We start from the raw sequence: 17,146 nt of genomic DNA on the forward strand, positions 1-17,146 counted from the left end.
AGCATTTCTTCATGACTAGGACTATCTACATATAGGAAAAATTTTATTACTTTCAACATACACTCCAAGTAGGACTGAGATACTAAGATTTAGAAGACTTTTCTATATTTGAAATCTTATTACTATCAATAATTTATTAAATTTGCAGGCAAAAGACTTGAGAAGATACACTTTTTTGCAGTCTTACCGAAAATCTGAACAAAATATGTTTTACTTAGAATAATAAAATCACTGAAACTATACCTAAAATTTGTTTTTTTCTATGAAAACCTTACAGAATATATCCAATGTACAATACACAGTATGAATAAAAATGCATAATGAATTTGTTTTGGATTACAAACATCACTATGATGGCTTAATTATAAAAATCAGGGAAATTAAAATCAATCAGAAATAAATTAACTTTTACAACCATCATTTATATCATGTGTTTTATGGTTGCATGTGTGCACAATGGAGTTTTATTTGTGTATGGTTAACATATAAAGCCTGAGTCTCATCAAATGAAAAGCACTCAGCATATGCACTGTATACTTTGGATATTCCGAACTTACTTCATTCATTACTTCTTCAATTCATGCAAAAGCAAATAATTTAATACAGACTTTTTCTTGCAACTTCAAAATCTCTCTATATACATGGTTCATACTAACAGATATTTTAAAAATTCACAGCATGAACTATTAAGACAGAAGGAGGCAAGAGAATACAATATTGCATGCTGGATGGTATTCTTTGTGTACGTATCATTTGCCTTACCTCTAGTACTGAGTCTAGATCTTGACAAGTGATCTCTAAATATTTATTATTTTTAAAGATCTATAAAGGGTATTTATGTGTGAAAGAAAAATACAGTGTATTTTTGAGAAAGTTTAACATTTTATTTTATTCTAGCATTAGAATTTTAGAAAAAGTAAAGTGTAACTATTTATATAAGAAATAACTGAAAAATAGTTGGCAAAGCCAGGAACTTGGAAAAGTTCACAAAGGTTTTTAAAAATCATGGAAAACAAAATGCTCCATATATAGAGCATACACACACACATATAATGTACCTATATACTGATATTAAAAGTAAAGAGCTATATAAGTATTCATATATAAAACCATGCTTTGACCTCCAATAACTTTTATTCCTATTTTATTTTAAAGTAATACCAAATACAAGACGCACAGCACAATAAAGAAAGAGGATATATTGTTAAAGCAACAGGCCTCTAGGACCACCAAAGACCTCAATGTTGTTAAACTCAACAGTGTTTTCAGTCTTCACCTTATTTGATATCTTGGCAGCACTTAGAATAACAGACCACACAGTTCATGTCAAGAAACGTTTCTATTTTGGCTTCTATGACAAAAACTTAGTTTATTTTCCATTCTCTCCTAATTCCTTTAAGCGATCATTAAATGCTATGGTTCTGGGTAGAAGAAAGAAAGGGATACAGAAGGCAAAAATTGTGGGGTTCCTCAAAAGAATATCCCGAGCTACTTCCTGTTTTCATTATACAGTCGCTCCATATTATCTTAATCCTATACTCTGTCTTCAGTATTATCTACTCACACATGAATTTCAAAAGTCTAACTCAGCTCTTTTCTCTGAATTCCAGATGAGTACCTAATTCATATTTCCTCTTGCTTGTCACAAAAATATCTCAAGTCCATCGTGTACAGAACTAAATTCAGTGTTTCTTAACACACTCAGTCCTTATTCATGGAGTCCTTGAGTGAAACTCTGATGAAGCCCATGGGCCTTTACATATTCTGCTCCCTATCTGTTCACAAGCATCGTCTTGCACATCTCCCCTTTATTCTCTCCACTGTGGCTAAGGGAGTCATCTACTCACTTCCCACAGCTCCTGCCTGTATAGAGGCTTTGCATTTGCTTTCTTCCCCACTCTATCCAAGTGACTTTTTTTTTTTTTTAATCTCAGAACAAGTGACTGTTTCCTACATAATTCTCCCTAATTTCACTGATCAGGTATATTCTCTAATCATAAATACTTGGTGCTTCCTGCCTGCTTTTTCATTCCTTCAAACTCTTATAATATGAAATAAATGTAATTACTATATAATCACGTGTATCTCCCAACTAGACTCTCTTCCATGTTTAAGGCTGATGTTTTACCCTTCTATCTATTCCATGTCTACAATACACATCACACTACACAGATATTTGATAAACAAATGAATAATTCATATCAATAGTGACACTGAAATAGTATTATTCATGTACATATGAAAAAAAAAGTGGCACAATCATGCATATATTGGGTTTGGATACAAAACTTGGTCCTATCATAAAGAATTATTAATTCATATGAAGTTAGCAAGTTTATAGCATGTTGAAGTTTAGTTTGTTCATCTGCAGAAACAAAAGAAGTGCTTTATAAAATCATTATGAACTCAACTGTTCTTCTAACAGAACATCTGTAACAACATTCTCCTGTAGCATGTGGGAGACTGGTCCATGTTAAAATGGGGAATATATCAGGATTTTCATGTAGCCCATTTCTTTTTTTCTCTGACTTCCAAGTTCTCCCATATCCCCTTGTCTACTGATAGTCCTTCCCTACTCATTCCTAATCCTACTCTATTCTGTTCTTCCATGTGGGCTTGTTTCTTGTAGGCCACTGTACCTTCCTGACCTCTTTCTAAGCCTATTGTCTCTGAGTGGAGGGGAAAAATCCTCTGAAGTTTTCTAAGGATTTTTTTCTTACATATTGAAGAGGTTTAAATGGGTAGTATGTAGTGAAATTAGGGACCTCAGGGAAAGCTGACTGGCTGCTTGCCAAGAAATGTCACAGAGGCAGGGCGCCTTGGTGAACTGGCTGCGAGCCAATGTTGGCCTGCAGTCCTGCACACTCCGTACTCACATATTCAGCTCTCAGAAGCTCAGTCACATAAGTCCTTTGCTGATATGGTTGTCTAAAGCCCAGTGCTAATTAGTTCTTACTAGAACAAGACCAGCAGCTGTCAGAGGAGCCGGAAGGTTTGTGGCCATGCTAGATAGAAAGATTTTCACAGTATCTCTAGGGAGAAAGACCTGTGTGGAGCAAAATAATATTTAGAATGTATCCTGAGAGTAGAGCTTTTGCTTTGCTAAAAACAAACAGATCTGAAAAATCATTCTTCAGGAGCTGATTTTGTGACTGTCTTCCCTAATATACAAGGCTACATACTTAATTCCATCGGTTATGTCCCAACTCTCTCTGCCCGGGGCAATCTTTTATAAAACACATTCACACTTCTGACAGCTCAGTCTTATCATGGAAGCCTTTATTTTATTTTGTAATTCCATAGCATATATTTGTGGACTATTTACTCTTTACTGTCTTCTTAGTTTAAGTCTCACAAGGATTTTATTCACCTTATTTTCAAGCCCTTCAGTGTATTGTCCATGAAATTCCCCATAAGAGTTATCTATATTAGCAATGATACAGAGATAAATGAATCAATGAAAGGTGCATAGATAACTTAAACTTCAAATCACCTTTATAGTGATAATAATAATAATAATCCTCAGTTTATAGTCACATGTCAATGGGACCAGATTTCTCTACATTTGTTCTGAGCTATCAATTTCTTTATGATGTTGACCCATTAAATGATAAAGTGGAATTAGATTCTCACTTTAGTCTATAGAGAGGCAATCAGTGCTAACTGGCAAAGATTTAGCTTTTATATATATGATCAAAGAAGTTCAGTTAAGTCTACAGAGACTCTCAGCATGTCCTCTATTTTTCTGAATATTTCATACCAGTATAATAAAGATTTTGACCTAGTCATGAAATAATTTATAAAGATTTCAGAATCAAAGTACTCTCTTATCAAAAGGTACACTTTGACATATACAGTAAATATTGCAGATGCATCATCCATTGTTCCAATATAAAGTGATATTTTATGGGCTGGAAATACAAAAAAGAAATATGATGAAGTTTCCTCAAAATACTTAGCAGACATGACCCCATGTGGACTACCTTAATATGCATTTATAACATGGTCATAATGTTAGATGTTCTGAATACCTAGCAAATCTATAAGTTACAGCATTTCAAAAACACTGTTTAATTCATTTAGAGTTCTAATTAGCTGGGCCCTTAATACTAGTATGTGTCACTGGAATTATGGTAGTTAAAAGTCTACTATAATGATTTACACAAAAGCTATTACCCACTTTGTAATTAATATTTTGCACTTAAAATGTGTCAGGTATTGTGTCTTGTATTTTGTCTATGGTATATCACTCAAACTTCAAAACAACACAGTATTACAGATGTTACACTGAATTAATAACAGATAATACTTGTAGAATGGATTTGAGCCAGAAACATTAATTAGTGGTCTTACAATTCCTGCTTTAGAAGCCCAGCAAAAGAGGAAAGAAAGGGCTGGCACTGTGGTTCAGCAGGTTAAAGCCCCGGACTGCGGCGCTAGTATCCCATATGGGCGCCGGTTCTAGTCCTGGCTGTTCCTCTTCTGATCCAGCTCTCTGTTATGGTCTGGGAAAACAGTAGAAGATGGCCCAAGTCCTTGGGCCCCTGCACCTATGTGGGAGACCATGAAGAAGCTCCTGGCTCCTGGCTTCGGATCTGTTCAGCTCAGGACATTGCAGCCATTGTGGCCATTTGAGGAGTGAACCAGTGGATGGAAGACCTCTCTCTCTCTCTGTCTCTCCTTCTCACTGTCTGTAACTCTACCTCTCAAATAAAATAAAATCTTTTAAAAATGAGGAATGAAAAACATGTATCTTTTAAAAATCAATAATATGCTAACTTTTTTCATTTCTGCCTTCTAAAAAAATTTAAAAAAAAACAGGTGACAGCAATGGCCCAGGCTTGAACCTGTCAGAATAAAGCATAGCGCAGTGCGAATGGGAGGTTTCTTAATTCATGGAAGCTGAACAAATAAGAAGACATATTGAGGATAATAGCAACCATATTCCTTAAAGTTGCAAATATGGAAAGAAAATGAATACAGTGGTGTTGACCTGGAATTTGAGGTATTGTTGAAAATTCCAAGGCATACACACACACACACACAGAGAACTGAAATAAACAATGATGTGTGTGTGTGTGTATTCTTAGTTTGCCCACTTAGAAAATCTAGGACTAAACATAACTAACAAAAAGCAAATCAAAGCTCCTTAAATAAATGTTGAACACAAGTTAAGGAAAATGCAGTATGAGCCTAGAATCCTTAGAGCCATAAAGAAAGGAAGTTTGCTAAGAGTGATGGAGAACACCAAAAGGACACACAAAAATCAGTTTAAAGGAGCTTCCATTGGCCAAATCTGGGAAAATTTAAGTATCAAAATAAATTGTGATGGTAACGGACTATAATACATAAAATGTCTTAGGAATTAATTAGTCCATACAATTTAAATAGACGTTTAGATAGACAACAGAGAGAAGAGGAATCTTTTTCTTAAAGTAGAATGCCAAAGAGTAAATGTAGAATGAATTATGAAAAAAGAAAATCATTTGTCATCCATTAGAGTAAATTATTAAGCAAAGCAAAAAACTGCAATGGATACTAAAGTTAGGGGTGAAACTACATTAAGGAATAGGAATTTTACACAGATCCTCAATATATATTCCCACAAAAATTCTTATTAAATACAACCGAGTCCAACACATTTAGATTAGAAAATTCTGACAGTCATTATCCTTATATCACCCCAATGGGAAATACTGATATTTATTTCATACAGCACCTGAGAGGTCACAATGAGAAGAATGCACCATTTCTAGGACATTCCAGACTGCTTATTGTATATGGTTGTATGTGTACATTTGAATATACACTTATGTATGTACCATATATATACATTCTAGTCATCAACTTCAAATTAAGAATCATAATACAATATGTCTGACCTTCACCATATCAGTATCATCAAAGTCAAAAAAGGACTGAGGAATTGTCTGAGATTGAAGGGTACATAAGGAAAACATAACAGGTGTTTGCAGCTTCATCATAAAATGTTGAAAGGTATATCTTTGGGAAAATTGGTGAGACTTAGTTAATGCCTCCGAGTGCTCTAACTGAAATGTATATAGCAGTTGTTTTCACTATTCTAGCACATTGTTCGTAGTTTAAAATTGTTTGTAATAAATAACATATGAAAAGAAGAAACAGCAATGGTTTGGTTAGGGAATCTGGCAGTGAACCTCACAAACCCAAGACAGCAAAAAAAGTTGCATAAAACCACGCTGCTGAGTACCAACTCTCAGCAGTTGTCATATTCTACACCATATTCTTCTGACACGGTCTCTATGTTCCAGCTTGAAAAACTGCTACCTGACACATATATTTACATATTCCACATGGGTGGGAGAGATCCAACCGTGTAGGCTGTCATTTGCTTCCTCCACGGCACACAGCAGCAGGACACTAGAATTGGGAGCAGAGCTGCAGCCCCATCTCATCCTTAGGCCTCTGCTTTCATGCTGTCTGCACAGTCACCACTTCCTACTATCACTCCACAGGAACATTCTCCGTGCTCCTTGCTAGAATTGCATCTTATTATCCTCTGGCATTGTCTTCACAGGGTTTATTCCTTCCTAATTTCTTGTTTACTTATTAACTACTGGGATTCCAGCCATCTCTTTCTGCAACATAAGATCGCTGAGAGTGAGAGCTTCGTATTCTTATTTAGTAGCATAACTTCCCAGGACATAGGCTATCCACGGTAGGCACCAAGTAAAATTATTTAATGCAACACTATTATTGAAGACCAAGCTCACGTGATATAGAAGGAAACCTGCCCCTAATGTACAATGGAATACTGAAGGGTTTAAGTAAGATATAAGCAGCTTTAAAACACTTAATCAAACCATACCTCTTCCTCAGAACATTGAATTGTTTATTATTCCTTCAATAATTACTAAATAGCTCCTTTAATGAGCCAGTGAGGATAAAGTGAAGACCAACACATCTCATTTGTCATTTCTCTTTCATTTTTCACAGTGTAATAGATGAAATGGACTCAAAGAGAGCTATGAAATGTAGCACGAGGCACTGAGCTCCACAGGACAGAACCAGATTCTGGTGTGCTGAGACTTCAGAGCAGTGTGAAATTACTTCCGGCTGTTGGAATCAGGGAAAGTGGCACTTGATCTGGGCTCAGAATGATAAGTGGGACTCCAGCATGCAGAGATGAGGGGGCAGGAAGCAAAACACAAGGCTGAAGGAAACATACAAACAAAGTCAATACAAGATACTCAGGGTGATTGGCGTGCAGGTCAGTTTTCCTGGAAAATGAAGACTGATTGGAGTCTGATTGGAGTCAAAACTCTTCAAAGCTTTTCAATGATCAGGGACGTGGACTGCGTGTCTGTGTGTGTACTTGTGTGGATGAATGAACACAAGCATACGTATGCACGCGGACGATCAGGCCAATTACTGTCTTCGGTATTTAGAATAAATGCGGGAGAAGTCAGACTAGGAGGAACCAGGTTAAGTGTCTAGATGAAGGAAAACCTCATCAACTTGCAGAGGTGTGCAGTTAAAACTTAACTTGGAGGGCCCAATTATGATAAAGAAAGAAAGAAAAAAATGGGATAGCATTGTTTTAATCTGTTTTTAAAAGGCTCCTTTTTATGTTCCTTTCTTCGTGTCTACACTGTATGATGTATTCTTCAAACTTTTCTCCTCATCCAGGATTCAATATTGTCACCTTTGCGCCTTCAAACACTGCCTCTCTTCTTCTCACATGCCATTGCTCTTTCACTGCTCTTTGAATCATTATTTTACATGTAGATTCCTGATGCTTGATATGTGAAGCAAAGTCATTTAGAAGAGGGACCTATATGATTTCCTTAAACCTGTCTTTTAAGCAGCCTGTAACATAATTCTTAAATAGCAATTAAGCAGGTTCACAACCTGCAGATCTGCACTCTTTTATTTATTTTCTGACCATTTGCAGTGAAGGCCAAGGAAACAATGCATGAGACACCAAGCAAACCTTTCGAGACAAAGAGAGAAGGGAACAAGGTGTATGAGCAATTCTCTAAAGAGAAAAATATCCAACCCTTAGATAAGACACTGCTAAGGAAGTTAAAACCATCCTTACTGCTAAGCCCATTCATGTAAAAATAACCCCAAATCCCTCAAACGTGCTTAGCTGCTAAAATTAGGCCAAGGGATTCCGAATTTAGAAGTTTTTTCTTTCTTTTGATGTAATACATAACAACATCATGGATCTCAGAAGATGTTGTTGTTATAACAAGTTTTTTTTTTTGAGATTACAGATTTCACTAGGATTGACATGGGAAATGGCTATTTGAATATATTATATCTTGAAAGGCAAAGAATGCAAAACATTAGTTTTGAAAATGCTTACTCACAAGGTTTTAAGTTTGGCTTACTTGGTGATTGTGTAGGAGGAGCTGCGAGTTCACAAAGACAGAACTGCAGAACACATAACCATTATTCAGATATAGCTTTTGTAAGCCCTGCAGCTACTCTAACAGCTGACGCGGCAATTGCAGTTTTACGTGACCTGGGCATAATTGGTCATCAACACAAACTAAAGTTTACTGGATTCTTGCCTTGAGAGGGTGTCTTTTGCTATATATTTGTGTATGGGGTAGCAGTTTAAAATCCCTCACACACTAGTACTTTCAAACTGCAATACAGAGTCAGTGCTTAAAAAGGTATTATTACGTAGCATCCGAGTAGTGCTATGACTTGGTACTCTCTCAGCAGAAAGGTATCCATACCACTTATTCTGTACTTGGTTTGTAAGGTTTACTGCAACATTGCCTAAACCAAACACTGTTTATTCTTTCCATGTTTTTTCTTGGACACAAATTTAAATTTACAGACGATCTTCTAGAGTGGTGCCAACAACAACAGTTTTGTTTTTTTTTTTTTTAAATCTCTGAGACCTTATTTAAGGTTCATCAACTGCCCCAAAGACAGAACTTTGCAACTGACCTATTATTTTTTTCCATAATGCCTGGATTATAAAATACCAAATTTGGATCATTCTCTTTTCTGCCTGACAAATTCTAATTCACTCTTTATGTTTTATCTCTTAATTTCTCGGTGACGCATTAATTAATTTCACTGTCACGTAGGGCAAAAACTTCTCTGCTTTTCATTAACTATATATGTTGCATATATGAGAATATTTTTTAAAAAAATTTTTTAAAAATATTTTTAAAATATATTTTTAAAAAAATTTCAAGGGAAATAACTAAATTGGTAAGATAAATTTTGTGAAAGAAATGTGAAATTCATGCATATGAGGTGTCTTCAAAATGCTTATGCATAGAGGCCAGCATTGTGGCATACTAGCTAAAGCCACCATCTGTAATGCAGCATCCCTTATGGGTGCTGTTTTGTGTCCCAGCTGCTGCACTTCTGATCTAGTTCCCTGTTAAGGGAGAGAGAAAAGAGGAGGAAGACACCCAAGTGCTTGGGCCTGTCACCTGCGTGAGAGACTAGGGTGAAGCCCCTGATTCCTGGCTTTGGCCTGGCATAGTGTTATTTATTGCACCCATTTGGTGAGTGAACTAGAAGATGGACCATCTCTTGCTCTCTGTTTCTCCCTCTCTCTGTAACTATTTCAAATAAGTAAATCAATCATTATGAAAAGAACTCATATGTATTACAAAAAATGTGTACCATGAAAATATTGTGCATGGATGTCAAAAAATGCACCAAAATAACTTCAAGTTTGGTTTCACTTTTTTTTTTTTAAACTTTTTGAAGTACCCTCGTGTTTCCTTAATAGCAGTGGTTTTATATTCTTCTGACAAGCTTTGCAAATTTTTTTATTTAAAAAGTTCAATGGACATACAAAAGTTGTATCTACTTATAGGAAATTATGTGATGTTTTGTTAAGTGTATATGTTATATAATGGCCAATCATAGCAAATATATTTATATCCTTTCAAGTATTCCTATTTCTTATAGTAAAAGCATCCAAAAAATCTCACCTTCTAAGATTTTAGAGAGAGAGAGATACAGTAAATTAACATTATCTATCTTCATCCTACTGTGGAACAGAACCCCAGAACTGCTTACACCTAATTAGCTACAACCTAGCACAAGTCAATCAACGTTTTCCCAATCCTAACTCTCCACTTCCCTCCTCAGACTTTGGGAACCAACATTCTATTTTTAACTTCTATGAGATGACCTATTTTTTATAGACTCCACATGTGAGTGAAATAATATTGATATTTTTCTTTCTGTGCTTGGTTTATTTCACTTAGCATAATGACCTCCAGTTCCTGGCTATTATGAATGGTGTTGTGATAAACACTGGGGGGCAAAAGTTGCTTAGACAAATCAATCTCATTTCTTCATATATATATATACATATATATATGAAGATTTATTCTATTTATTTGAAAGGCAGAGTTACAGAGAGAGGTAGAGACAGAGAGAGAGGTCTTCCATCCGCTGGTTCACTCTCCAGATGGCCACAAAGGTCGGAGCTGTGCCTATCTGAAGCCAGGAGTCAGGAGCTTCCTCCGGGTCTCCCATGTGGGTGCAGGGGTCCAAGGACTTGGGCCACCTTCCACTGCTTTCCCAGGCCATGGCAGAGAGCTGGATCAGAAGTGGAGCAGCTGGGACTAGAACCTGCATCGGTATCAGATGGCTTCAGGCCAATGCCATCCTGTCTTAATTACCACAGCTATGCAATACATTCTAAAATTAGGTAGTGAAATGTCTCCTGATTCCTTTTTTTTCTGCTCAAGATTGCTTTGACTATTGGGGTCTTCTATGGTTGTATATATATTTTAGTAGTTTGTGCTTTTTGTTTGTTTGAGTTGTGGGAAACATGTCATAGGGATTTTGACAGCATTGAATCTGTCAGTCACTTTTGAGTAGTCTGTACATTTTAATGATACTGATTCTTCCAATCCATGAACACTGTATGTCTCTCCATTTCTTTCTGTCTCCTTCAATTTCTATCATCAATGATTTTTGCTTTTCATCGTACAGATATTTTATCTATTTGGTTAAATTCATTACTAGATTTCTGGTAGCTATGAGAAATAGTATTGATTTTTCAAAATTTCTTTTTCAGATGATTCACTATTAGTGGATAACAATGTTACTGATTGTGCAGTGATAGTTATTTGAGAACTTTCTGGTTTTTTGATGTAGGTATTGCCTGCTATAAACTTCTCTTTAGTACTGCTTTCGTTTTATCCCAGAGGTTTCTGTATATTGAATTTCCATTTTCATCCATTTTAAGAAATTTTAAAGAATTTTTCTCTGTGACTTCTTTCTTCATCCATTGGTCGTTCAGGAGTAAGTCCTTTCATTTCAATGTAATAGTATAGTTTACACCATTTTTCTGGTTGATGTCTAGTTTTATTGTATTGTAGTCTGAAAATATACTCAATATTATTTCTGTTCTTTTAAATTTGTTGAGACTTTTTATGATCTACCATATAATCTATCCTGGAAAACACTCCATGTTTTGTTGAGAAGAATGTGTGTTCTTAAGCTATTTGATGGAAAGTTCTGTAGATGTCTGTTAGGTCCAATTATTCTAGGATATAAAGTAACTATTCTGTTTCTTTTTTCATTTTCTGTCTATATTATGTGTTTATTTCTAAAAGGTGTATATTAAAGTCCCCTACTATTGTTGCATTGGCATTTATCTTTCCCTTTAGGACTATTAATATTTGCTTTATATATTTGGGTGCTCAAATATAGGGTAAATACATATTTACATGTGTTATTTTCTTTAGCTGTATTGAACCTTTTATCATTATGTTATGACTATTCCAGTATCTTTTTTACTCCTTTTGATTTAAAATCTATCTTATCTGATAAAAGTGTGGCTACTTCTGCTTTATTCCGGTTCCATTTGCATGAGCTATCCCATTGCATTCTTTTACTTTCAGGCTATGTGTGTCCTAAGAGATGAAAGAGTTTCTAGTAAGCAAAATAGAGTTTTAAAACCCATCCAGCCACTCTATGTCTTTCAATTGAAGATTTTAGTCCCTTGATATTTAAGGTAATTATTGATAGATAATATATAGCTGTTGCCATTTTGACTTTTTTTTCATTTTTAATATAGTTCCTTTCATTCTTTGTCCTTAAATTATAATCTTAATTTGTGGTTAAGCAATTTTCTCTAGGAGAGTATTTTGACTCCTAGTTTATTACTGTTGGTTAGTCTGTATATAGGTTTTGCTTTGTGGTTACCTTGAAATGATAACAACTTAAAAATGATTGTAAAGAGACAAAAAACAGAGATAAGAACTTCTAACAAAGCACTCTATATCTATGCTCTATTTCTCTATACATTTTTAATTTTTCATGTTACATTGACCCCTTTCCACATTGCTTGTTTCTTAATACTTTAGTAAAGTACTTATAATTTTCTTAGTTTTTACAGAAAAAACATAAATGATTTACACACCATGTTTACAAGATGACAGCATTCTGAATTTTTTGGTATAGTTAATCTTACCATTGAATTTTCTATCTTCTAATATTTTCTTCTTACTTACTAACATCTCTTTCAGTTTGAAGAACTTCCTTTAATATTTCTTGTAACCAAGGTCTGCTGGTGAGAAACTCCCTCATCTTGTCGCCTGGAATGTCTTTATCTCACCCTCTTATCGGAAAGGCAGCATTGCTGGATGCAATATTCTTGACTACCAATTTTCTCCTTTAGTACCATAAAACCTTCATCCTACTCACTCCTGGCCTATCCTTCTGTTGGGAAGTCTACAGTCAGGAAAATGGGGGCTCTTTAATGTACAATTTGCTTCTTTTCTCTCTTCAATTTTAACCTTGGAGTGCTTGATTATAATATGTCTTGTGGTAGATTTCGGTAGTTTGAATCCAACTGGTGACCTCCTGTACCTGGGCAACTGTCTCCTTCCCCAGGTTTGGGAAATTTTCTATCAACATCTCTTAGAAAACACTTTCTATCCTTTTGCATTCTTAAGTCCTTTTGGAATGCCAATACCTTGGATATTTGTTCCTTTTTATGCCATCCAATAATTCTTATAACCTATCTTCATTCCTCTTTTTTTGTCTTTTACAACTATGCATTTGCAAATAGCCTACATTCAAGCTCACTGACTCTTTCTCTCATTTGATTTATTTTGCTATGACTTCTGTTTTTAATTTCACTTAGTATATTTTTCAGTCAAATGGTTTCTGCTTGATTTCGTTTACTTTTTTTTTTTTTTGACAGGCAGAGTGGACAGTGAGAGAGAGAGAAGAGAGAAAGGTCTTCCTTTGCCGTTGGTTCACCCTCCAATGGCCTCTAATGGCCGCCGCAGCCGGCGCGCGGCACACTGCGCTGTTCTGAAGGCAGGAGCCAGGTGCTTCTCCTGGTCTCCCATGGAGTGCAGGGCCCAAGGACCTGGGCCATCCTCCACTGCACTCCCTGGCCACAGCAGAGAGCTGGACTGGAAGAGGGGCAACCGGGACAGAATCCGGCGCCCCAACTGGGACTAGAACCCGGTGTGCCGGTGCCATTAGGCGGAGGATTAGCCTGTTGAGCCACGGCACCGGCCCTTGATTTCGTTTACTTATAGCTCTGTTAGAATACTGAATTTTTTCTCTGTATTCTCTTGAATGTCATTGTTTCCTTATAACAGTTATCTTGAAATATTCACCTGAGCATTTAGGCATTTCTATTCCTATGTGATTGGTTTCTAGCATCTTATTTTCCTCATTAAGTGAGGTCATATTTCCCTGGGTGCTTGTTGAAGTATGATATCTATGCACTAAAGGACCATAGTAACCTGGATTTATATGTGGCTGTCCTTCTAAAATTCTAAGCATTCTTTGCTGCTGTAAAAGTGGTCTCACACCCTGAAGCTGCACCTATTAACCAATGAAAATGTTTGCTGAGATATAACACTATCCAACAAGGGACAGGGAACTCCACTTGGCACCAAAGCAGGTGCAGAGTCTTTGTCTGTAAGCATTGGCCTGGGAACAAGGTCTATTGGGGTCTGCTCAGTGCTAGGTTTTACCAGCATGGCACTGAATTCCAATACTGTGCTGTGATTCCTTGCAGGTAAGGTTATAGGACGGTGATAAGGCATCTCCTCAGCTACTCAGGCAGGCCCTAGGTGGGTCACACCTGTGTCTCACAGCCACCAGGGTGTGTGGTGTGTGCAAGAAGGAGGCTGGTGGTGCTACATGCCAAAACAAGTCTGTCTCACTAGGGTGAATGACAACACATGATATTGGAGCAAATGTAGACTCCATTAACAAGCACTTGCCTTGGGATGGAAACCATTAGCATTTGCCCAGTGCTGGGCTTTTAACAGCTCAGAACTGATTTTCAAGACACAGTCCCTTGGCCTCTTGCTGTATGCTCAGTGTTGGAGAAGGGAGATAATGGCAGAACCCTGGCCACCAGATTAGTCTCTGGCTGATCATACCAGGGTCCAACAATCTCTGGACCCCACAATTTCCTGGGATGCCTTTCAGGCTCACTCAAGGTTGGCTGTGATACCAAAATCAGTCCCACTCACAAAAGCACAGGTCTCTACCTGATACCTGGTAAGTCTAGAGACTCAGTCTATGAACAGAGGCTGGGTGGTAGAGGCCTTTGGTCTTTATCAGGTGTCAGGTCTCAACTCAGTAAATACAGCTTTGAGATCCAAGAAGTGGTCCTAAGCTCCTTCTCTTGGTCTTTGTGCTTGGCTGGGATTGAGCTTTCTGTTGGTTAGAGAAGAGGTGGCAGAGGCCTCCTGGCTGCAGAGGCTCCAAATATTCACTCTATGAGTACAGGACCAGGAGCAGGGGCAGAGGACTCAGCTAGACTGAATTTTTTCACAGTAGGCCTGGCACTGAGTTCCAACTTGCTCACCCTCCCTCAAGTGTGAGGAGTACCTCTGTGCCATTGTCCTTTGAGCGGGGGGAGGAGTGACATGAGTGAGTCTTTACTTCTTGCAGCTTTAGTGTGACTTGTCTAATGGCTATAACAGTACAAGGCACTGCGGTCTCTCACCCAGCTTCTGCAGCTCTTGTGAAAGTGACTCAGTGTGTGTGTAGACCCTCACGCTGGTGTCCCTGCTGGGAGGTGGCTGCTGGAGCTGCTTACTCAGCTGCCACTTCAGCTCCACGTCCCACAGCAAACTTCTTTACTGAGAGTAATGATACATATTTATGGACTATAGTAGTGATATTTCAATACATGTGTACAAATGAAAACAGGGTAATCAAGATTTCCCTGTCTTTATATTCGGAGACTTGGAGCTCCTGTCTTCTGTTTGTTGGTCTTACTATATTTGAATGCATTCTTATCATTATCCCCAATAGACTGAAATTCCAGTGAATTTTTACAAATCTTTATATCTGCAGAATGAGTGACTGACATATAAAGGAAAAGCTATTTGGTGATTTCTGTTTACATAAACTATGGCAACTGGTCAGTTTACTATTTATTAAATATCTCTGATGTCACCTTAAGGTCACCTTAAGACCTAAAAAAAAGTCTAGTCCAATTTCCTGTAGCTCTAGTTACTAAGATTTCTTACAGTGGGTTGAAATATTTTCTTATATTTTTAACTTTTTAAAAAAATTTGGAGGGGGGGAGGCTGTAGTGTAGCGGGTAAAGCCACCTCCTGTATTGTTGGTATCCCATATGGGTGCCGGTTTTAGTCCTAGCTGTTCCACTTCTGATCCAGCTCTCTGCTGTGGCCTGGGAAAGCAGTATAGTATTGCCCAAGTGCTTGGGTCCGTACACCCATGTGGGAAGACCAGGAGGAAGCTTCTGGTTCCTGGCTTCAGATCGGCATAGCTCTGGCCGTTGCGGCAATTGGGGAATGAACCCACAAATGGAAGACATCTCCCTCTCTCTGCCTCTCCTTCTTTATCTGTGTAACTCTGACTTTCAAACAAAATAAATAACATTTTTTTTTTAGTTTATTTGACAAGTAGAGTTACAGACAGAGAGACGGAAGACATAAAGAGAACTTCCATCTGCTGGATTATTCCCCAAATGTCTGCAATGATCCAAGATGGGCCAATCTAAAGCCAGGAACCTGGAGCCTCTTCCGGGTCTCTCACATGGGTGCAGGGATCTAAGCACTTGGGCTATCCTCCACTGCATTCCCAGGCCATAGGCAGAGAGCTGGAAGAGGAGCAGTTGGGACTAGAACTGGCACTGATACTTTTGACTTTTTTTTATCTTAGTTATATCTACTCAATATATGTGTAAAGATAACAAATTCAAACCTCCAATATCAATTTGTAGGAATAGTTACCAAAGGTGTATATAGATATCTTGTTGTACAGGATTTAGATTGAAATGAAGTTCAGGAACTTCAAGAAACCAACATTCTATTTATAGAACTTGCGAGATCTGTATATATTCCTTTTTTAAAAGATTTACTTTATTTTATATATTTGAAAGGTAGAGTTACAGGGAGAGAGGCAGAGGAAAGATAGAGAAGTCTTCCCTCTGCTGAGTCACTTCCCAAATGGCTGCAACAGCCAGGGTTGGACCAGGCTAAAGCCAGGAATCAGAAGCTTTGTGCCGGAATCCTGCGTGGGTGTGGGGGCCCAAGGATTTGGGGCATCTTCCACTGCTTTCCCAGGTACATTAGCAGGGAGCTAGATTGGAAGTGGACCAACTGGGACTTGAATCTGTCCCTACATGGATGCCAGTGCTGCAGGCAGCGGCTTAGCCTATTACGTCACAGTGCCAGCCCCTCCTCACTTGTCTTTTCAGCAGCCTCCAACAACAGGTTTAACTAACACTTAACCAGATTCTTGCTATCTTGAGTTCTATGCTACTTATTTTCTGACCATTTGTAGTGCCAAGAAAACCTTCAGTACCTGAAGCAGGTACCAGAGTATGAGAAGGATCATTAATTTACAAGTGGGCGGAGAAAAAGAAAAATAAATCACCATCAAATATTGATCTTTTCATTACATAGAGATCAATTATTTTTCAACTTCATCTGTATATATGCTATATTTATATATTATTTATACACATGTTCAAGTAATATTTTGAAGCTTATCCTAGCATAGTAATTAGTTCCTATTATAAATGAATTCTGATTGAGCATTTTGCGAAGACACTATGGATGTTTTCTTAGCTGAAATTTTCCCAGGAATAAAGCCTCTTATTTCTCCTGGTATACACACAGAAAGACCTGATGAGAAAAAGGAGGGAGTGTCA

General features: G+C 37.4%; 1 protein-coding gene across 3 annotated transcripts in view; it reads right to left on the reverse strand.

Annotated features, from left to right (window-relative positions):
- Positions 1-17,146, reverse strand: part of NAV3 (neuron navigator 3) — a 1,248,892-nt gene that overhangs the window by 193,279 nt on the left and 1,038,467 nt on the right. The gene's annotated exons all lie outside the window — the stretch shown is intronic.

Source organism: Lepus europaeus, chromosome 10, assembly GCF_033115175.1.
Source record: "Lepus europaeus isolate LE1 chromosome 10, mLepTim1.pri, whole genome shotgun sequence".
NCBI classification, from domain to species: domain Eukaryota; kingdom Metazoa; phylum Chordata; class Mammalia; order Lagomorpha; family Leporidae; genus Lepus; species Lepus europaeus.